Genomic DNA, 21,043 nt, shown 5'->3' with positions numbered 1-21,043 from the left:
GATTGTTCTTCATACTATTATATCACTTCCTGCAGCTCAGTTTGCATCGTCGGAACCACAAGAGAAGGGTCATATGCCTCATGTGGTTTTTCTCTATATATTTTCTTTACTGTCAGCACAGATAAGGGTGAACTGCCAACCATCAGACCACACCAAACGCTCCCAACCCTTCACTGTTCACACCTCTCTAAGTACCAGTAAAGTCGTGCTTCCCTTGTGGTTTCTGAGATATAGATTTTCGGTTGTCGAATGTCACTCCTTCTAATGTCTTCCGCGTAATATAATTAGAGATAGTCGATCGTTGAGTACTGTTGAAAAAAATCGATCAGTTAGAAGAGTCTGACGACTGTTGACTTTACAAACTGGTTCAAGTGTTCCTTTAGTTAACCACAACCATTTGGTGGCCACAGTTTTTCCTCGTGGAGTATTATATTCCCTTTCGACCATCACTATTAACAATCTTTTATAATAGATGACACTATGACAACATATTTGCAATTTTAGGTTTCAAACAAGTACCTAACACATCACATGATCAATGTATTTTATATGTGAAAATAAATGAAGTATTTTACAAATTTGTTTGTGTATACGAAGAGGTCACAATAAAGTGACCATTCCCAATAATGATAAGATATTACGATTTACAGCTGATGAATGGACAGCTAAGGTAGAACATTTATTTATCTATCGAATATGCTTTGATATAGAAGTTTTACTTTGTAAGTTGTAGAGTGTTAGCCAAAAATTATATATTCTTTCTTTAATAATAAATAATAATATAAATTTGTTATTGGGGCATAAATCCACGCCCCCCGCTAGTATAACAGTAAGCCTATGGATTTACAACGCCAAAATAAGGAGTATGTGGATATGCATCCATGAATAATTAAACGTTTATAAATAGAAATGTAAGAACAGTATACCTAATAACTTTCTCTTATTGCTAAGCTGATTTTTAGTTTCGCTATAAGTACGTTTCTTGCTCTGATTGGAAGTGAATATTTATAATTACAATACTTATGTTGACAGTCATCCTTCACTACTTAACTAAAATATTTAACCAAACGTTCGTGTAGATATCCATGATTGAATTACCAACTGAAATGTTGAACCAGAAGTTCAGGTAGGTATCCATGACTGAATTATTAACTCCAATATTTAACCAAAATCTCGTGTGTTTATTAGTCTTTTAATTACTGACTGGTGACTTAACTGGAAGCTCATATACTTATCCATCACTGAATAATTAACGTTCATATTTATCTGGAAGTTCATGTAGATGTTCATCATTTAATTACCAGTTATATTATTCGAATTTAGGTAATTAGTTACCTGGGTGCTAATTTAATGGGGTGGAAATATTCTGAGATGTATGGAAATAAATGTACATATAATACTGTTTAGCTGTATATCTTGTTTATGGACTTCGAAGGAAGAGAGGGAGGCAAGGAGCTACGTTTTATGTTGACAGCTTTTAATGGGAGTCCCGCCTAGCCTCCTCCTGCTGATATTTGAGACTGGAACACATAACAACGTAGTTTTGTGGTTTCTCGTAAGTGACCACATTGCATCCAATTTGCGCTTCCACCGGAAACCGTATTCTAAACCCTAGATACAATTATTCTTTTCATTGAAACTCGTCACCAGAAACTGGTATATCAGTGTATATAGACACAAGAATAAGTAAAATTGAATATTTATGCCGATAATATAAAACATTAATTAATCTTACATTCCACCTTTTCTATGTTGCCTTCTCAATCCTGCATTTTAACTTTCAGCATACACACACACACACTTATATATAGGTTTGTTACACAGAAATAGGGAGCTATATCCGGCGCCCCACCCCACACCTAAGGCTCTGCCATCTAGAACTATAATATTTAACACAAATATATGTTGATAGAGAATGTTTAGCTCATGCAGATATCGATTTTTGAAGGACCAGCTATAATATTTAACTGTTAGCTCATGGAGATATCAATCTGTAAACAGTCAATTTTAATATTTAGCTGTTAGTTCATGTAGTTATAGATCTTTGATTAACCAAATAAAGTATTTAACCGTAAGCGCATGCAGATATCGAATTTTGAATAACTCACTACGTTTATCCGTAAACTCATGCAGATATTGAATTTTGAATAACTCACTACGTTTGTCCGTAAACTCATGCAGATATTGAATTTTGAATAACTCACTACGTTTGTCCGTAAACTCATGCAGATATATCTCTTTGAATAACCAATTATATTTAACCTTAAGCTCATGCAGATATCTATCTTTGAACAATCAACTATAATATGTAACTCTTATCTCGTATAGATATCGGCCTTTGAATAATCAACTAGAATACTTAACCAGAAATCTACATGTATACTTGTCCTTAAATAACTGAAATGTTTAGCCAAAAGCTCATGGAGGTAGTCACGCTTGTTAACCAACTAAAATATTTAAACCTGGTGTCAAGAATTTTTGAAATTGAATTTTGTATTATCAAGGCATATTTAAACTGACTCGGCATTAATAAGGTGATAAACCACAAACAAATTTATCCTTCGCTTATAAATTAACGAAATATTTGCGATGAGTTCCTCAGTAATCCACTGACTGCTGATCCACTCAGTTGAATGCGAATATGCTGTACACAGTGTTCGGCTCGCAAAAATTGCGCGCGCGCTTAAAGCAGTCCAGTGAAAGGGTTAATTTCGTCTAACTTTTTTCCCTAGTATGATGCCGCCTTTGAAGTATGGAATGTTCCATAAATCCTTGAAACAAAACTACTGGAGTCAGGAAGACGGTGGTATTACAGTTTAAAAATTAGAAAATCTAGTTGTATTTTCAATACGTTGTTTTTGTTAGGTATTCAAAACATGTCTGCTCGTTTTAAGGAACATCTACATTTCTGCATGAATTTTTATAAAACGCTAAGTTACGTTGACGATATATTATGACTATCAGTACCACTGAGAAGACATATAGCGACAGCAGTCTTCAAGTAGTGGAATATCGTTTAAACCGAACTATGAAAACAAAGCCGGGTGAAACGTCGACCTCAACAATCAATGTCTTTGACTTAGTTTTTAACAGCTTTGAATGTCAAAACAAAGTCACTGTGTAAATTGAATTACTTCTGCGATAAACCAGAATAATTGGTCTTATGATAAGCAAGGGTGAAATATAAATACACAGTCATGTGTATCTTCTGGTGTTTTTTTTTGTTTGTTTTTTCAGGAAATATAAGACTCAGATGTCTAGGTAGATGTGTATAGTGGTAAACTTCATTGGCTCTTTACCTAACTTTTCAAATCCTAAAGAAATGTTTGTTGGTATCTGGTATTACTTTTGTTCTATGTTCACATTGGTTATTTTATTCATCTTAATCCTTGGTTTTTATATTGCATAAAAACGTTTTCCACGACAAAATTCTTTCCTTTGTTCAGGTCGGCCCGGCATGACCAGGTGGTCAGGGCACTCGACTCGTAATCTGAGGATCGTGGGTTCGAATCCCCGTCACATCAAACATGTTCGTTCTTTCATCCGTGGGGGCGTTATAATGTGACGGTCAATCCCACTATTCATTGGTAAAACAGTAGCCCAGGAGTTGGCGGTGGGTGGCGATGACTAGCTACCTTCCCTCTAGTCTTACACTGCTTAATTAGGGACGGCTAGCACAGATAGCCCTCGAGTATCTTTGTGCGAAATTCAAAACAAAACAAATTGTTCAGGTCTTGTTCAGGTTACGTAAATGTTTGCAAAGCAAAGTATACACAGAACAATGTGTAGTGTCTATTATTCTTTTTCTTTTTACAATTGTATTTTAGGTACGGATTGGCTTTATGGTAGAGTTCTGGATTTTATAGTTGGGAATCCAGGTTAGAATCCGCGCGATGACAAAAATATTCCCTCTAATGTAAATTGTGGGTGCTTTAAAACACTTTAAAGTTGATCCCTTCACAGGAACGTTTTAATTGTAAATAATCCCGGCGAGCTTCAGGGCTCATAACCATAAAATTTGGAGTTCGATTTCCGTGGTGTTAATAAAAGCAACCATCATTTGCCTTAGCGTATAAAAGCAAATAATTATTTACAAATACCAATGAACATAATGCTCTATTTTTATACAATGATTAGTTAAACGAACACTCAGAGCAGTTATCGTATTCAGTGTTTATTTCTCATTCGCAAAAAAGTACTGAGATTACGCTAAACAAATACAACGCTAAAGTCAGGGGTTCGATTCTTCTCGGTGGACTCAGCAGACAGTCCGATGTGGCGTAGCTATAAGAAAACAGACACAAACACACAGACACACACGCTCAGCAATAAACACTTTGTATGTGTGAATATGTATGCAGTTAATGATGTGTAACAAGACGTATTTTATATCCTCAAACTTTTGTATGTAAATCCAGTTAAGTTTAATCAAACACGATATTAAATAAATGTTTTATGACAATAAAAGACCATCATACGCGGTTCCATATCTTAAATTATTGACAAAATAACCGAGTAATCATTTCATCAGTTTTCTAACCAAATTAAATGCTGCGTACAACATTAATTAACACTCATAAAATATATATATAGTGCAGAAACAAAATCTGTAAATTCTTTCCAAACGTATAACGTGCGCAACGTAATGCAGTTTCTGAAACGAAAAGACACCAAAAACGTTGTTTTGGCACAAAGTTCAAGTATGGGCTATCTGATCTATGCCTACCACAGGGAATCTAACTCAGGATTTTACCATTGAAAGTATGTAAACTTAGCGCTTACTCACTAAGGGATTAGAAGTAAAAAAAATAAAGATCTGTTTCGTATATAAAATATATAAATATAAATAAATCACTAGTGTGGAAGGAAAGAAATTTCTTGAGAAACAGTAAGTACATTGTTATGTTTTTCTGACTTTTAAAAATATATTAATATATATTTATTACTGTTTAGAACACACTGTTATGTATTTCTAAGTTTGTAAAATACACTTTACTGCCTGTTTAAAACACATTGTTATGTGTTTTTGGCTGTTTAGAATATATTGTGATGCATTTCTTACCATTTATTAATTGAGTCTACTCTTTAAAACAAACTAAAACTCAGAGTAACACATTACTCATTTAAAATAGCAACTCATTAACTCTACTATAATTGTTTTATATGGGAGAAGTGTGTGTGTGTGTGTATATAAACCGGATATATCATGAAAGTAGGTCAGATTTTAAAACATACATCTACTATTAAGTACAAATAAAATGTCATTTCTAATTACAAGTTTAGAAATAGCGCTATAGAAGTCGTGCTGTGTAAACATACTCAAGAGAAAGAAAGATACTAGGCTTACAATGTCAGTTTGATTATACAGTAGTGTTGTATCATACGTATACATAAGAACAAAGTGTGCATGAAAAAGAAGTGAAGTACAACAGAAGATGTCTTGAATATTCTGTTTTTCTGCAGAAGTATTTTCGTATTTGTTTATTACGCTGAAAATTTGACTTTTACAAATTATAACTAATATCAGTGTTTTTAAACGAAGCATTTACAAATTATAACTAATATTAGTGTTTTTAAACGAAGCAAGTGATATAAAAATATACACAATAAATCAAATTGTGTAATCTCAGTACTAATAAAACAAATGGTCTGCAAGGTTTTATGTCAGAGGTATTAAAATAAGTTATATGGCAGTGACAACTACTTGAAATAAGGATAATTATAAGGATACGAGTCAAGTATTATATTAGCACAGAAAAGTCGAAATAAGCGTTGTATCGGTGATACCAGACATATTAGACGCTATATCGAGACAGATAAGTGAAAATAAGTGTTATGTCAATGATAGTAAACGAAACATGTGCTGTATAAGCCAGATAAATCGAAACAAGCGTTTTATTAGTGGTACTAAACGAAACAAGCATTATATTAACACAGATAAGCTGAAATAAGTACTTTATCAGTGGTGTAATACGAAACAAGTGTTGTATTAGCATAGATACACATGTAAGTGTTGTATCAGCAGTGATAAATGGAAAAGCACTATATAAGCACAAATACTAAGAAATAATAGTTGTTTCAGTAATAGTAAATGAAATGAATACTATTTAATACAGGTAAGTCAAAATAAGTGTTTCATCAGTGGTACTAAAAGAAACAAGTACTCTATACGCTCTGATAAATGGAAATAAGTGTTTTACCAGTGGTACTTAAAGAAACAAGCACCATATACGCTTTGATAAGTGGAAATAAGTGTTTCATCAGTGGTACTGAAAGAAACAAGTAGTATATACGCTCTGCTAAGTGGAAATAAGTGTTTTATCAGTGGTACTAAAATGAACAAGTACTATATACACTCTAATAAGTGAAAATAAGTGTTTTGCCAGTGGTATTGAAAGAAACAAGTACTATATACGCTCTAATAAGTGAAAATAAGTGTTTTATCAATGGAGCTAAACGAAAAAAGCGCTATATAAGCATAGACAGATATAAATAAGTATTGTATCAGTAGTGCTAGAGAAACAAACACTCTATAAGCACAAATAATTCGAAATAACTACTGTGTTAATGGTGCTAAACTGTATAAGTGTAGATAAGTGGGAATGTATTTTTTCAGCTGTTAAAAAATAAAATTTGTTTTTCTAATGCTGTTTGAAGTTAAGCACAAAACAGTGGACTATCTGTGCTCTGCTCAGTACGGGTATTGACACTCAGTCTATAGCTTGTAAGTCCGCAGATATACTGCTGTGTCACTGAGGGGCCTCTGTTCTATACTGCTGTGTCACTGGGGGGCTTCTGTTCTAACCAACGGTAAGCCGAAATAAATACTATATCAGTATTGATAAAAAAAAAGTGTATACAGAAGTTACCTTAACGCAAGTGCAATGAAAGAGATGTTGATGTGTATTAATGCTATCTTTATATAACAACTGATACACAACTGTTATTTTACAAAATTAAAATTATTTAAACAACAGATGATTTTCCTAATGCTCCGGATATTTTCTGTGCCACATGTTTATAAGATCAAGATTTATACCTGAATAAGGCAAGAAAGAACCTGTTACTTATAAATGGTTAGTATGTTCTTTATTTAATGCAGCCTTGCGTTTAGTGGCTGAAATTTCGGGGTCCATAATATGTGTCTCTGGTGTTATCTAAAACATCTCTTAATAATTTGTCAAGAGAAACACTTGGAGAGTAATACGGATGTATATACAATATCGGTTTGATTCTGAACTAAACGTTAGAGATGTATAACCTTATTATAATAGAGGGTCTGATATGGTTTTCCATTTAGCGTATCAAGAGAGAGAATATAGATGCGATGCTGCTGAGCACACTTTGTATTTTTACTTGCGGTCGCTTTATAACAATCCCAATATTTGGCCCTTTCACTTGTAGACACCTTAAAACAAGATCACTGTTTGGCCCTATCACTTGTAGACATTTTATAACAATCCCATTATTTGGCCCTATCACTTGTAGGCACTTTATAGCAATCTCACTATTAGGATCTTTAACTTGCTGGCACGTTAAAGCAGCCTCACTATTTGCCCTTTCACTTGCAGACACTTTATAACAATTCTACTATTTTGCTCAAAGTTTCGAACAAATTCCTTTTGGCGGCGGACGACGCTAATTGGGCGCCTTTCCTCTGCTCAGTAGTTCAGTATCTATAGCTAAGCCTTACTGCAGGATTTTTTAAATCCAGGCGTTTTCAATTAAAATTCCGGATAAAAATCATCTAGTAATCCTGTAACAATTAAGTCCTTCTGTTGATTTTTTTCTTCACTAAGCATGACAATGATCAAATAAAACCTGATATAATCACAAAGTGTTATATCAAAATAGCTAATTAAATCGTGAACACTACAGACAATTATTTTTATCCTTAGTTGCAATTTTTGTTGTTTGTTTTTGAATTTCGCGCAAAGCTACACGAGGGCTATCCACGTTAGTAGTCCCTAATTTAGCATTGTAAGACAAGAGGAAAGGCAGGTAGTCATCACCACCCACCGCCAATTATTGGGCTACTCTTTTACCAACAAATAGTGGGATTGACCGTCACATTATAACGCCTCCACAGCTGAAAGGGCAAGCATGTTTGGTGTGACGGGGATTCGAACCCATGACCCTCATGTTGTGAATCAAATGCTCTAACCACCTGGTCATGCCGGTGTAACGATTTCAAATTACCCCCGTTTTTAAGTTACCCCCCAATAATATGAAATCGTTTTCAGAGTACAGGGGGAGTAACATGAAATCGATTTTAAATTACCCCACTTGATTTCAAATTACCCCCTCTTCTAACGCCAAAATGACAAACATAATGATTGCTTTCAATATTTGTAGTGCGTGTCGAGTACGTATCTAAGTACATGGTAATAAGCAAAAGGCGTGTGTGTGTTTCGTATAGCAAAGCCACGAAGGGCTATCTGCTCAGCCCACCGAGGGCAAAAAATTTACTGTAAGGGCAAGCATGTTTGGTGTGACGGAGATTCGAACCCGCGAGGATTACGAGTCGAGTGTCTTATCCACCTGGCCATGCCGGGCCCCAAGCAAAAGGCAAAAAAAAACAGACGGGGTTTACATAAAATAAAGAGTTCATATGTGAAGTATTCGGGGTGGGGGCGAGTAGGTGACAATACGTTTTTTTCCAAATAAATAACAAAGTCTTTTTCGTGAACAGCGATTTTTATTTGGTCAAATCTGACACTGAGACTTTTTACACCATTGAACACTGAACGCAATGATAGTCCAAATTCGTTCATAACATTGCAGGTTCAAAATGCTGTTAAAACGGGTCTATCGGGAAGGGGTAGTTTGAAATCAAGGGGGGTAAGATGAAATCGATTTCAGACTACTACCGGGGATAACCTGAAATCGATTTTGTCCTACCCCCCGGAAATATGAAAACGAATTCAAATTACCGGGGGGTAACATTTACAGGGGGTAGTTTGAAATCGGTACACGGGCTTGTTTGAAGTATGATCATGTATGCATAAAACATAGTTTTACTTTGCATTAAAGGAAACAAAAGTTTAACAAAATGTATTTCAATTTTAAAGAAACACTAAAATAGTATATTGTCAGTCGCATTACAAAGTAGCATATGCATACAAAAAGCTATTTGTAAATTGTACAGTTATTCATTTTTATTACATATTTCACCTTTGGAAGAATACAGTTTTTCCTCAAAAAACATATTTATTCATAAAGATAAAATCAAACATTCATTTTCCATCAATCAATAAGAAAAAGGTTCAAACTATTTTATTTATGCCCGCAGAACTGGTATATTGAATGACGTGGCGTACTTTTTTATCTTCAGACTTTTTTACATGAGAATCCACAACTCAGTGTAAAAACCATTAGTAATATTCACATATTCTCATAAGATACTTAAATATAATCTGTTCAGAGAAAAAATACTCACTTTATTTCCTCTAATTGACGATCTTAATGCCAGTAACCGATTTAAAACTATCTTATCTTCACTTTCTTATTCTACATTCAAAGTATACAGTCACTTTGAAATCAAATGTTAAATAAGTTTAGAATGCTCGGTGCATATCCCGTAAATTCAAGCATATGTGTTGTGTACAGAGAAGAACAAGCATTTGAAGTATAATTGCAATGGAATACTATGTTTAAGCAGTCGGACAAGACACCAGAATATTTGTATTTTGTAGTCTGAAAATAAGCATCAATAAGTCACTCCAATTTATCCATATAATAAAATTTAGATTTATTTCAAATAGAAATGCTAGTATTTGCGCTTTCGGTTATCCTTGCTCCTTCAAACATACATTTCTGTATTTTGAAATGTTTAAACCTATATACATGTTTCTTAGGTTAATTTTACATCCAGTTTCAACGAAAGTGTTACATAAAACGTAAAAGCAAGCTCATTCGTTCTTGGACGTTCTAAACACGTTTTCATAATTTCCTCTTCCCGTGATTATCTATAAAATATAGTATATTTTGTCTTTTCAACTTTTTTTTTTCTTGTGTTGTTTTAGCTGCACTAAATAACAAAATGTCGGAATCGCTAGGATTCACCTGAAAATAATACATCGTTTGTAAATATTCTACATTTTCACTTCCCCAGAAAAAAGAAAAAATCGAATTATTTTTTATTTCTTTTTAAAACTAGTTTATTGCTAAGTGGTAACTGTAAACTTTTCACAGTTTTCTCTTACAAAATAGCTTAATAAATAAAAGGGTTTTATCACAAAACAAACAGTATGGTGCAGATTCACTTAATACCATCATCACTTATATGTGATACAGAGTGTAGCAGTTTTTCCAAAGATATTTCATTTCGTCGTTTAGCTATTGATTAAAAAAAACACGATCGAGATTTAAAACGTGATATTATCAGTTCATTATGTAACACTATATATAGAGAGCAGTGAAAGACTAGAGGGAAGGTAAATAATCATCGTCACCCAACGCCAACTTTTGGGCTACTCTTTTACCAATGAATAGTGGGATTGACCGTCACATTATAACGCCCTTTATGGATGAAAAGGTGTGAATGTTTGATGCACACGAGCCGCACACCTTAACCCACTTGGACATGCTGGGCCAGGAGTTTCTTTACTCTGGATAAGACCTAAGTAGATTGAGGAGATCTAATGTTAGTTGAGTTCGAGACCCTTAATTGGTCCTACTTTGAGCACGATTTCCTAAACATTATATACATTCTCCTGTATACATCATATGACAGAGCATGTATCTGACTTAATAGTTTTCATAAATAACTGAATATATTATAGTTTTTCACTGCAAATATTTCAAAATAAAATTTTAACAAGGCTCTCTGCTGGTGACAATATTGCTGGCACTTTGCCTTACGATGTCTTGTAAATAAAAGTACACATTTATTTTAAAATATGCTCTTTAATTACTTATATAACCCAGGTAAAAACTAAACTGACTTGTTCTAAAACATAAAAATGCTTTTTAATCAAGTATGGTCAGTGACGCACAAGGTCGACAAACATTTTGTTTTTGTTGGAACGAATACAAAGGTTTCTAGCAATGGAATCCATGGTGTCAGGACCAGATTAAGGACAAATTTTGTGGGAACCCCAAAATAATCAAATGTAGTTCAGTATTGTGTATTAACTACACTTTGACCAATGGGTAGATAATATACAAAATATTAATTCTAGTAATTATAGTAAACATAAAAATAATAACAACGAATGTTTTTATATTTTTAATGACCAAACAAATATTTACTAAAGAACAGTATGCAAGGACATGTTTTCACTAAGTCAAGGATCCCTTCGAAATAGGGAGATCCACCCCCAAAAAAAAAAAAAATTAGGTCTTACTTGGTGTCAGAGTGTTTCGATGTGGCACAATAAATGCTTGCTAATGTTTATTCCTATATGATCATTACTATCTTCATTTATTTGTCTTGTGTGATTAAAATGTTTTGTATATTTGAAATAATAAACTGGAGAAAAGCAATGGTATCGAATAAAAACATTAAAAATGTCAAAGGTTAAGTAGGTATGATGACTTTTGTAGTAAGTACCATTGTCAAAACTGTAGAAATTATTATGTTGCTTTCTTTTTTATGTTGTCTATAGGTTGGACTGAACAGTTCATACATCACAGGGTATTATGTTACTGTTTTAAGCAAATGTAAGCTTTGTGTCTGACTAAAGATCGTACGGGTTATTTGCATGGCATACTGTTTTATGGATAATAAATAACAAAAACCTGGTGAAGTTAGTTAGTTAGTTATTTTGAATTTCGCGCAAAGCTACACGAGGGTTATCTGCGCTAGCCGTCCCTAATTTAGCAGTGTAAGACTAGAGGGAAAGCAGCTAGTCATCACCACCCACCGCCAACTCTTGGGCTACTCTTTTGCCAAAGAATAGTGGGATTGACCGTCATATTTATAACGCCCCCACGGCTGAAAGGGCGAGCATGTTTGGTGCGACCGGGATTTGAACTCGCGACCCTCAGATTACGAGTCGAACGCCTTAACACACTTGGCCATGTGGGGCCACCTAGCAGAAATAACGCTCATTTTATGCGTTGAAACAACTAATCTAATTTCTTTATTTCCTGTTTTTATTATTTACAACAACAATTGATTTTAAACGAGAGCTGCTACCTTTAATTGAACTAAGAAATGAATCTTACGTGAGTTATTTTAAGGCACTAGTAGATGAAGTGATAATTTGGTGTTTTATCTTATACTGTTAACCTTAATACCCATTAAATGAAATCATAAATTGTTGTTTTACCTCATGTGATTAACTTGAATACCTATTAGGTGAGATGATAACGCATTATTTTGTGGTATGTAGTTAATTTCAATACACATTAGGTGAGATGAAATATCTTTTTGTTTTTATCATCTGTGATTAACTTTTGTACCTTCTACATGAGATAATAACTTATTGTTTAATCTTATGCAAGTAACATTAACACGCTATTAGGTGAAACGATAACTTATTATTTTATCTTATGCAATTAAATTTAATACATATAACACAATAGGAAATATATTAAATTGTTGTTTTATCTTATGCGATTAATTATTCAAAGTTTTCTCTCTTTGCCTATATCAGACACGATAAGTCCATCGCAAGTTTGAGAGGCAATGGTGTTAACTGGTGGTTCAGTTTTAGTTTTGAGTTTCCAGTTGGGAGTGTTTTTCTTTCCCCGTAATGCATACTCTTATCTATCTGGGCATTATGAAAAAAGGAAGCTTTCCTAATTCAAAACTTAAAACCAAAGATCAACAATCAGCTAACAGTACCATTGTCTCTCAAACCTGCAATAAACCTATCATGTTGCGGTAGGCAATGAGTGAAACCTTCGTCGAACAATCAGATGTCTAAACCTACTTGAAGTACAACTAATTATGCGGTTAACATCTACTAGGTAAAATAATAATTTATTGTTTTACCTTACGTAATCAATTCAATACTCACTGGTTAACCACTAGTACAGGGTGTTCGGAAAGTTACTGTGCAGTTTTGAAAGCAGCGATAACAGCATTCATTTAGTATATTTCAAGCCAGCAACTGATAGCGGTGTTTAGAAACAAAATAAGAAGGATCCAAGCCTGTATTGATGCCAGTGGGGGTCACTTTCAACATTGTTTATAATTGTCATTCATATTCACCTCCTGTATTCTATATTGAAACATGTCTGTTAATAAATATATAAGTGCACAGTGACTTTCCAAACACACTGTAGGTGAGAGGATAACTTGTTATTTTATATTAGGCGAGGCTTTAATTCTATTAAGGTGAGATTATCATTGTTGTTTTATCTTATGCTGTTAACTTGAATACCAACTAGGTAAACTGAAAGGTTGTAGATTTGGGGTTAGTTTCAACACCTTCTAGGTGAAATGGAAACTTATTATTTTATATTATGTGATTAACTTCAATATCATCCAAATGAAATAACAACCTTTTTTACTTATTGTTTTCTGTTATGTGAGTTGCCTTTATAAACCATTAGTTGTGATAATAACTTGTCCTTTTATCTCATGTAATAAGCTCTAATACTCACTGAGTAAGAGGATAATGTATTGTTTAATCTTAAGTTACTTGTTTTCATACACTATCAAATGAGATGATATCTCGTTGTTCACCTCAAACGTTTGACTTCGATACTCAGAAGGTGAGATTATAATTTATTCGTTAATCTTATATGAGTTATTTTACTAACTAATTTGGTGAGATGAAAACTTATTGATTTACCTTTTGTAAATTAATTAAATACCCACCATGTGAAAATATAACTTATTTTATTGCCTTATTTGATTAACTTTTAATACCCACATGGTGAGGTATTGTTTTACCTCAGGTGATGAACTTCAATAACCACAACGTAGAACGACAACTTATTTTATTATCTTGTGCAAATAATTTTAATGCCCATGAGTTGATATTATAATTTGTTACTTAGTATAATTCGCTTGCTTTAATACACCTTTAGGTGAAATGATAATCTATTGTTTAAATTATGTGAGGAACATTATTACAACATTAAAAGATTATAACATGTTATTTTACCTTATATGATGAACTGTTAACACTCCGATAGTTTAATGTAATATGATTAACTTTAATGTTTTGTAGGTGAGATTATAATTTATTCTTTAATTATATGTAATTACCTTTAATACCCATGAGGTTAGATAAAACTTATCGTTTAACATTACTACGTAAGTGTATTCGTAATAGAAGCAAAAACTGTGTAAAGGACAATGTTAGATAATGTTCCCTTCCTTCTTTCTTTTGTTTTTAAATCCTTAATGATCTCATAAGATGCTAATTGCGTAGCTTGGATTGTGTAAGCTAATAATTTAGTCATTTAAACTGGTTAAATATTTTTGTTTTTAAATTCAAACTCAAAACTCTAAAAGAAATATTAAAATGTGTCCTACTTTAGGAATTTATTTATCTTATAATCCTTCTCGGGCAAAAATCCTTAAACAAATTGCCAATACACACCATGAAACCAGTCAGCTATGGGTGATATAAGTTAAAATTATATAGAGAAGTATAAATTATAGTAATCGAGCCAGCCAGCTGGGAGTTATGGATGCTAACAAACATATACAAACGATCGTTCTTTATTGTAAGGTGTGAGTTACTTAAATACACCATTATATAAGATAACTTTTTGTTTTATCTTATGTGAGATGATAATAGTTATTTTATCTTATGTCATTAACCTCATGTGTTTTACCTCAAATAATTAACGTTAATGTTTTCTTATGAAGATGATAACTTTTAGCCTTATGTGATTAAATTTAATACGCTTTATGTGAAATAGTAAATTGCTGTTTTATCTTATTGTATTAACCTTAATACTCAGTAAGGTGATATTAATGTTTAATCTCATGTGAATTACAGTAACACACAATTAGGTGAAATGATGACTTGTGTCGTATCTGATTAAGTTTAAAATCTACTAAGAGAAGTAATGGTTTGTTGTTTTATCTTATCTAATTATCTTTAATAACTTCTGGTGAGATCCTGATTATTGATCACCTTATGTGAGTTACTTTAATACATCATTGTTTACTTGATATTGTTAACACAAATAATCAGTAAGTAAAATGATAATTTTATGTTATTCAACTTAATACCCACTAAGTGAAATGATAAGGTGTTATATATTTATTATTAACGTGAAACCGACCAGATGAGATTACAAGTTTAATACAGTTTAGGTTACATTATAACTTACTGTTTTATTATATGCAAATAACTTAGATAAAGTCTAGATAAGATTATAACTTATGAGATTTAGTCTAGTATCTATTAAGAGAAGCAATAATGTATTGTCTTAAATGCATAACTTTTAATTCCCATTAGGTGAGATGTTAACTTGTTTTATCTTATGTTAATTATACTAATACTCTCTAAGTGAGATTATTACTTGTTGTTACATCTTATACAACTAACTTGAATATTCTCTGGGTGAGATAATAACTTGTTATTCTATCTTATATCATTAAATGTAATACTCACTAAGTTATAAGGTGATGACATATTGTTTAATCCTATATCAATAACATTTATAGTCGTAAGATGAGATTATAATTCACTGTTTATTCTAATGTCTGTTGCTAAAATACACCATTAGGTAATTTATTCTGCTACCTTAAGTGATTAACTTTAATACACTATTAACTGAGATTATTCTTGTTGTTTTACCTTATATGAAGTAGTTTAAGTTAATTTAGGTGAGATGACAATTGTTGTTTTATCTTATTTGAATAAATTTAATATTCTCCTCCTGGGACTGTAATATCTTGGTTCATCTTATTTTGCTAACCTTAATAACAGCTAGGTGAAATAATAAATTGTCGTTTACTTTGTGTTATTAACTATAACCCACTAAGTAAGACAATGACTTGTTGTTGTATCTTGCGTGAGTTACTTTAAAATACCTTTACGTTAGATGATAACCTAGTGTTTACGTTACGTGATTAACAATGATATTTATTTATTAGGTAACAAGTCACATCTTGTTTTATCTTGTGTAATTAGCTTTTATACAACATTAAGTGATATCATTGTTGTTTTATCTTATATCGTCAACTTTACTGTACATTAGTTGAGATGACAACATTGTTTTACCTTATGCCAGTTACTTTATACCATTTAGTGGAGGTGGTAAGTTATAGTTTACTTTTTATATTATTAACTTTAATAACGTTTTGGTGAGATTATAACTTATTGTGTACTCTTATGTAAGTTATTTTAATATATAGTTAAGTGAGATAATAGCTTATTGTTTTACTTAATGTGATTTATCTGTAGTACCTTAATACTCACAAGGTAAGATAATAATTTGTTGTTTTATCTCATATGAATTACTTTGTTACCCATTATATGAGAGGATAAAATGTTATTTTACTCTATACGATTAAATTTAATTCTCACTAGATAATATTATACCTTCTTTTATAATTTTATGTATTAAATGTTATTACATTATTTGTTTATAGAAAAAATTAAAATTTTCCTTTAATTGTTCAACCTAAATACAAGATTAGGGGAGATGATAACTTATTGGTTTACCTTATGTCATTATTTGTAATATTCACCAGGTTAAATAATAATTTAAAGTCTTATTTATCATAAATAAATACAATACCTACTAGGTGGGATGATAACTTTCTATATTTTCTCATGTGGGTTACTTTATATCACTTCAGTCGAAACGATAATTTCTGTTTTACGTTATAACATTAATAGTTTGTAGGTTAAATGATAAGTTATTGTTTTACTTTTTCTGGTTAGCTTTAATACCTATTAAATGAGTTTGTAATTTATTGTTCTGTTGTATATTATTAACTTTAATACCAACTAAGTGAGATGTTGACTTATTATATATGATGTGAGGTATTTTAATACTAAATGTATAAGATGATAAGTTGATATTTTATTTTATGTAATTAACTTTAACTTCTAATAGGTGAGTTAATAATTTCTTCTTTTAAATTATTTTATTAACTTTAATGCTCATTATGTGAGATGATATATTGTTATTTAATCTTTTTTTAACTTGCTTTAATACCTATATGTTGACATAATATCTTATTGTTTAGTCTTATATAATTACATACAATGTCTATTAAGTTTCTCGATAACTTGTTGTTTCATATGATGTTATTAACTTTACTACCGTCTAGATGAGATGATAACTTGATATTTTATATTATGTAATTAATTATAATTCCCATTAGGTGGGATGGTAATTTATTGTATGATTAACTTTAATAACTTGTGGATAACTTTTGGTTCTTCAAGCGCCCGTGAATTAATCTTACACCACAACAACTAATAATAATTTGTGTATATCTGAGGTTCTGGTATAAGTAAATAGCTCAAATAATCTCTTATTTTCAAGAGTCTATAAATTATGTTTATTCGCCAGTATATAGTTTCATTTTTCTTGCTTGTATGAGCTACATTGGTATACCAGTATCTTAGCTGGTTTATGTTTATGATTATTCTCCAGTATATAGTTTAATTTTTCTAGCTTGTATGAGCTACATTGATATATCACTGTCTTAGCTGGTTTATGTTTATTCACCAGTATATAGTTTCATTTTTCTTGTTTGTATGAGCTACATTGATATACCAGTGTCTTAGCTGATAACGCATTGTTCTAGCCCATAAAATTTACTTTTATGTACGTCAACTGATAGCTTCTTGTTTCCCTTTCTTGAGTTCTCTGAATACACTACTATAGATGATAAAGTATTGCTCTTGCGTACATAAATTACTGTACACACAATCTAGGTTAGCAAGTATATCCTGGTTCTAAATAAGGAAAGTTTCATTCGCTGTAGCAATGGATGAAGTAATGAGTCATTATTCTAAATTGTCTGACAAGAATAATTTTTACACAGACCAATATGAAATAATGATTACTTGATCTAACTTAAGTACGTTTCATTTATATGTACTTTTAGGTGAGCTGGTAAGTCATTGTTCTAGTTTATATGATCTCCATTGACTTTTTGTTCTATTCTAATGTATGCTTCTTCTGTGAAGTACACATTGAACTAATAACTCTTTAAGATGACCGAAGTCGGTTGAAACGATGTTCTCTATTTTATTTTAATAAAAGTTTTTAATACTCATACCAGTCGCCTTGAAATACATTTTTACTTCAAGTGGGTTTCTCGTCATCACGAATTAATAACACATTGTTCTAGTTCATGTGATCTAATAACTTATTATATTTAATGTATGTTTCTGCTGTGAAGTACTATATCATTTAATAACTAATTGCTATAGTTTGTCGACTTACTTTTACTAATTACTAAGTGATATGATATCTTCTTGTTTGTAGTTTAATGTTACTTTACCTCCAAGTGGGTAAGTTAATGACTGATTGTCCTAGTTTTTTTATGTTAATCATATGCACTATTTGATGAGCTAATAAGTGATTTTACTAGTTTATTTACATTAATTATATGCGTTATTTGGTTAGGTAGTAACTTGTTATTCCAATGTTGGTAACTTTTATACACTAGATAAGATAAAGACCTTTTATAAAAGTGATCTTATGTGATCATTTTTATAAGCCACGAGGATCACATTGTGTTTTTTTTCAAACTTACGTTTTACTCTACAGTAGATGAACTAAAAAGTGATAATTATAGTTTAAATACTCATTTTGACGCGCCTTACATGAACTTTATTTTGTACACAAATACCACTAACTTGAAACTTCACGTTCTAATTTATGTATGCCACTAACCTAACTGATAACTCACAGTTTTATTTCAAGTGACTATATACACCACTAGTTTAGCAAGTAACTTCACGTTCTAATTTATGGGACATTATTTTGTATTACACTAACTCAGTTCGTAACTCAATGTTCTGGCTTGTGTACACCACTGGTTAAAGGTTACCATTCTTCTAGCTAAGCGAATACGCCTTTATATAAATTTAGGAGGTAATTTAACAAGTTAAGAAAAGCTGAAAGCATCTGAACTGTTTTGGTAAAAATATCTCCCGTATACTGAATCTGTACCTTACCTTAACATGTGAGTAATAATTGGAATATCGTAACTTTAGCTTGTTTTTGTTTGTAACTTTTGAGAAAGTAATTTATTTGTTACGCTTTTTTCGCTAATTTTTGGTGATAAAATGGACTTCAAAGGGTTATTTGCTGTTTTTTGTTTTTGTATACTTGTAGCAAATACGTTAATTTTTTTAAAAAAATAGATATTTTTACATAAATATATTTCCCCTCGATAACTTAGCAGTAAGCTTGAGTGTTTAGATTGCGAAAAATTTAAGTACGATCCCTGACGTAGGCATAGCACAGTCAGCTCTCTCTGTACTTTGAGGATTCAACAACAAATAAACAAAAGAGAAATACCTTAAATACGACAAAAGACGGTTAACTGACTTAAACGATTTCTTAGATGACACAAAAGTTTTTCAATGACATTTGAAAGGCATCTAAACTAAATATTCTTACTAGTTCAGGAAAGAGACTGCAGTGGTATCAGGTCTTATTTGATCTACGGGCTTAGATATCGGACAGGTCGACGAAACTTGGCTGATGCCGCCTGGTCAGAGCCCCTTTATTTAATGGTATGTCGCTCCGTGTCAGAAACTGACCTTGATTCTATTTAGTTAATACTCAGTCGTATAAAAGTTTATATTTAGAGATTCGACCTGGCTACATTAGCTTATTTTGGAGCAAAATCTAGACAACTTAGCAAAGAAAGTGAGACAGGTTAGCTACCGAAAGCTTTCCAAACACTTGAAATAATCAGCCGTCTCGACTATACGTTGTTATCCAGACAGATATCTGGTGAATAAAATACTCGTATTTATACCCCCAGTTTCTGGTTGGTTCTAAAGTTAGATTTTATTAAATAGAAAAACTAGTCAAACTGCCTCCAAAGAGACGCTGTAATAGAATATATTGTAGTACTCTGTTTGGAAATTACATGTGACCTCAAGTAGCCGATAAAGCGGTGTCGGCAAGACAGAAATAGAAGGATTCGGAGGTAGTGCTGTGCTTGTAAGGTGACTCTTCTCAGACTTCTACCTCCACCTCTATAGGTCACAGAACTGTCTCATATAGGCAGACATATGAAAAAGAAGTGTCACATTTGTCCTTTTCATTGTGGACTTCTCTTTTTGATTCGGTTGGATGCTGCCTGAGTTTTCAGTACAAAGTGTACACATTGATGAACAGCAGTAAGTTAGGTCTCACCATTAGAACATCAAACACTTTTCTTAAAGAGTTTCACGCCTTGAATTATAAGATGAGAGATTGTATGTAATATAAAAACATTCGTATCGTTTGCTAACATGTACATTAAAAAAATTATTTCCAAAACTGTAACAGCAAAGCATTTAACAAAAGCGTCACATGCAACGAACTGTATACATCTTAGCAATTATTTTATAATAAAATTGCCACAGAGTTTCAAGAATCATGTTACTAAAATTAACAGATTGAGATAACACGACATATAAAAATTATCAAAAAAAGAAAAAAGGCTTTCTGTTACGTTCGAAATGGTAGAAGGTTTACACAGATAGTGAACGGTAAAGGTGAACGTTTCGGAAAAACAGAGCAATATGGTGCATAGGAATTTAATAGAACGTTCGTAAATATTTAAAATGAAAAGGATAAAAGTAAATGTATACACAAAAATCAAGTGAAAGTTTGCTATTATATAACAATAAACTTGTGAAAGTCACTAATGAAATTCATCTGAAAATGGATAAAAAGACGATGAAAAGAAGTGTCTTATACATAAAACGCATAATTTATTTTTATACTTTTTTATAAAATAATATTGTTTAGGTAAATAAAGTATGTAGGTGAAATTTATACTTGTAATATGAAAAACCCGTGGTATTAAACTTATATAGTTATTACAAATTATTATTTAGCACTTTCGTCGTGTTTGTTATAGCTGATACTGTCAATAACAAATGTAAACAAACAGTCGCAAATTTAGCAGTTTACTATCACATCTTTTACTTTG

The sequence above is a fragment of the Tachypleus tridentatus genome, chromosome 12 (assembly GCF_004210375.1).
Source record: "Tachypleus tridentatus isolate NWPU-2018 chromosome 12, ASM421037v1, whole genome shotgun sequence".
NCBI lineage: Eukaryota > Metazoa > Arthropoda > Merostomata > Xiphosura > Limulidae > Tachypleus > Tachypleus tridentatus.
The sequence above is the reverse complement of the archived record's forward strand: the minus strand, read 5'-3'. Positions refer to the sequence as shown.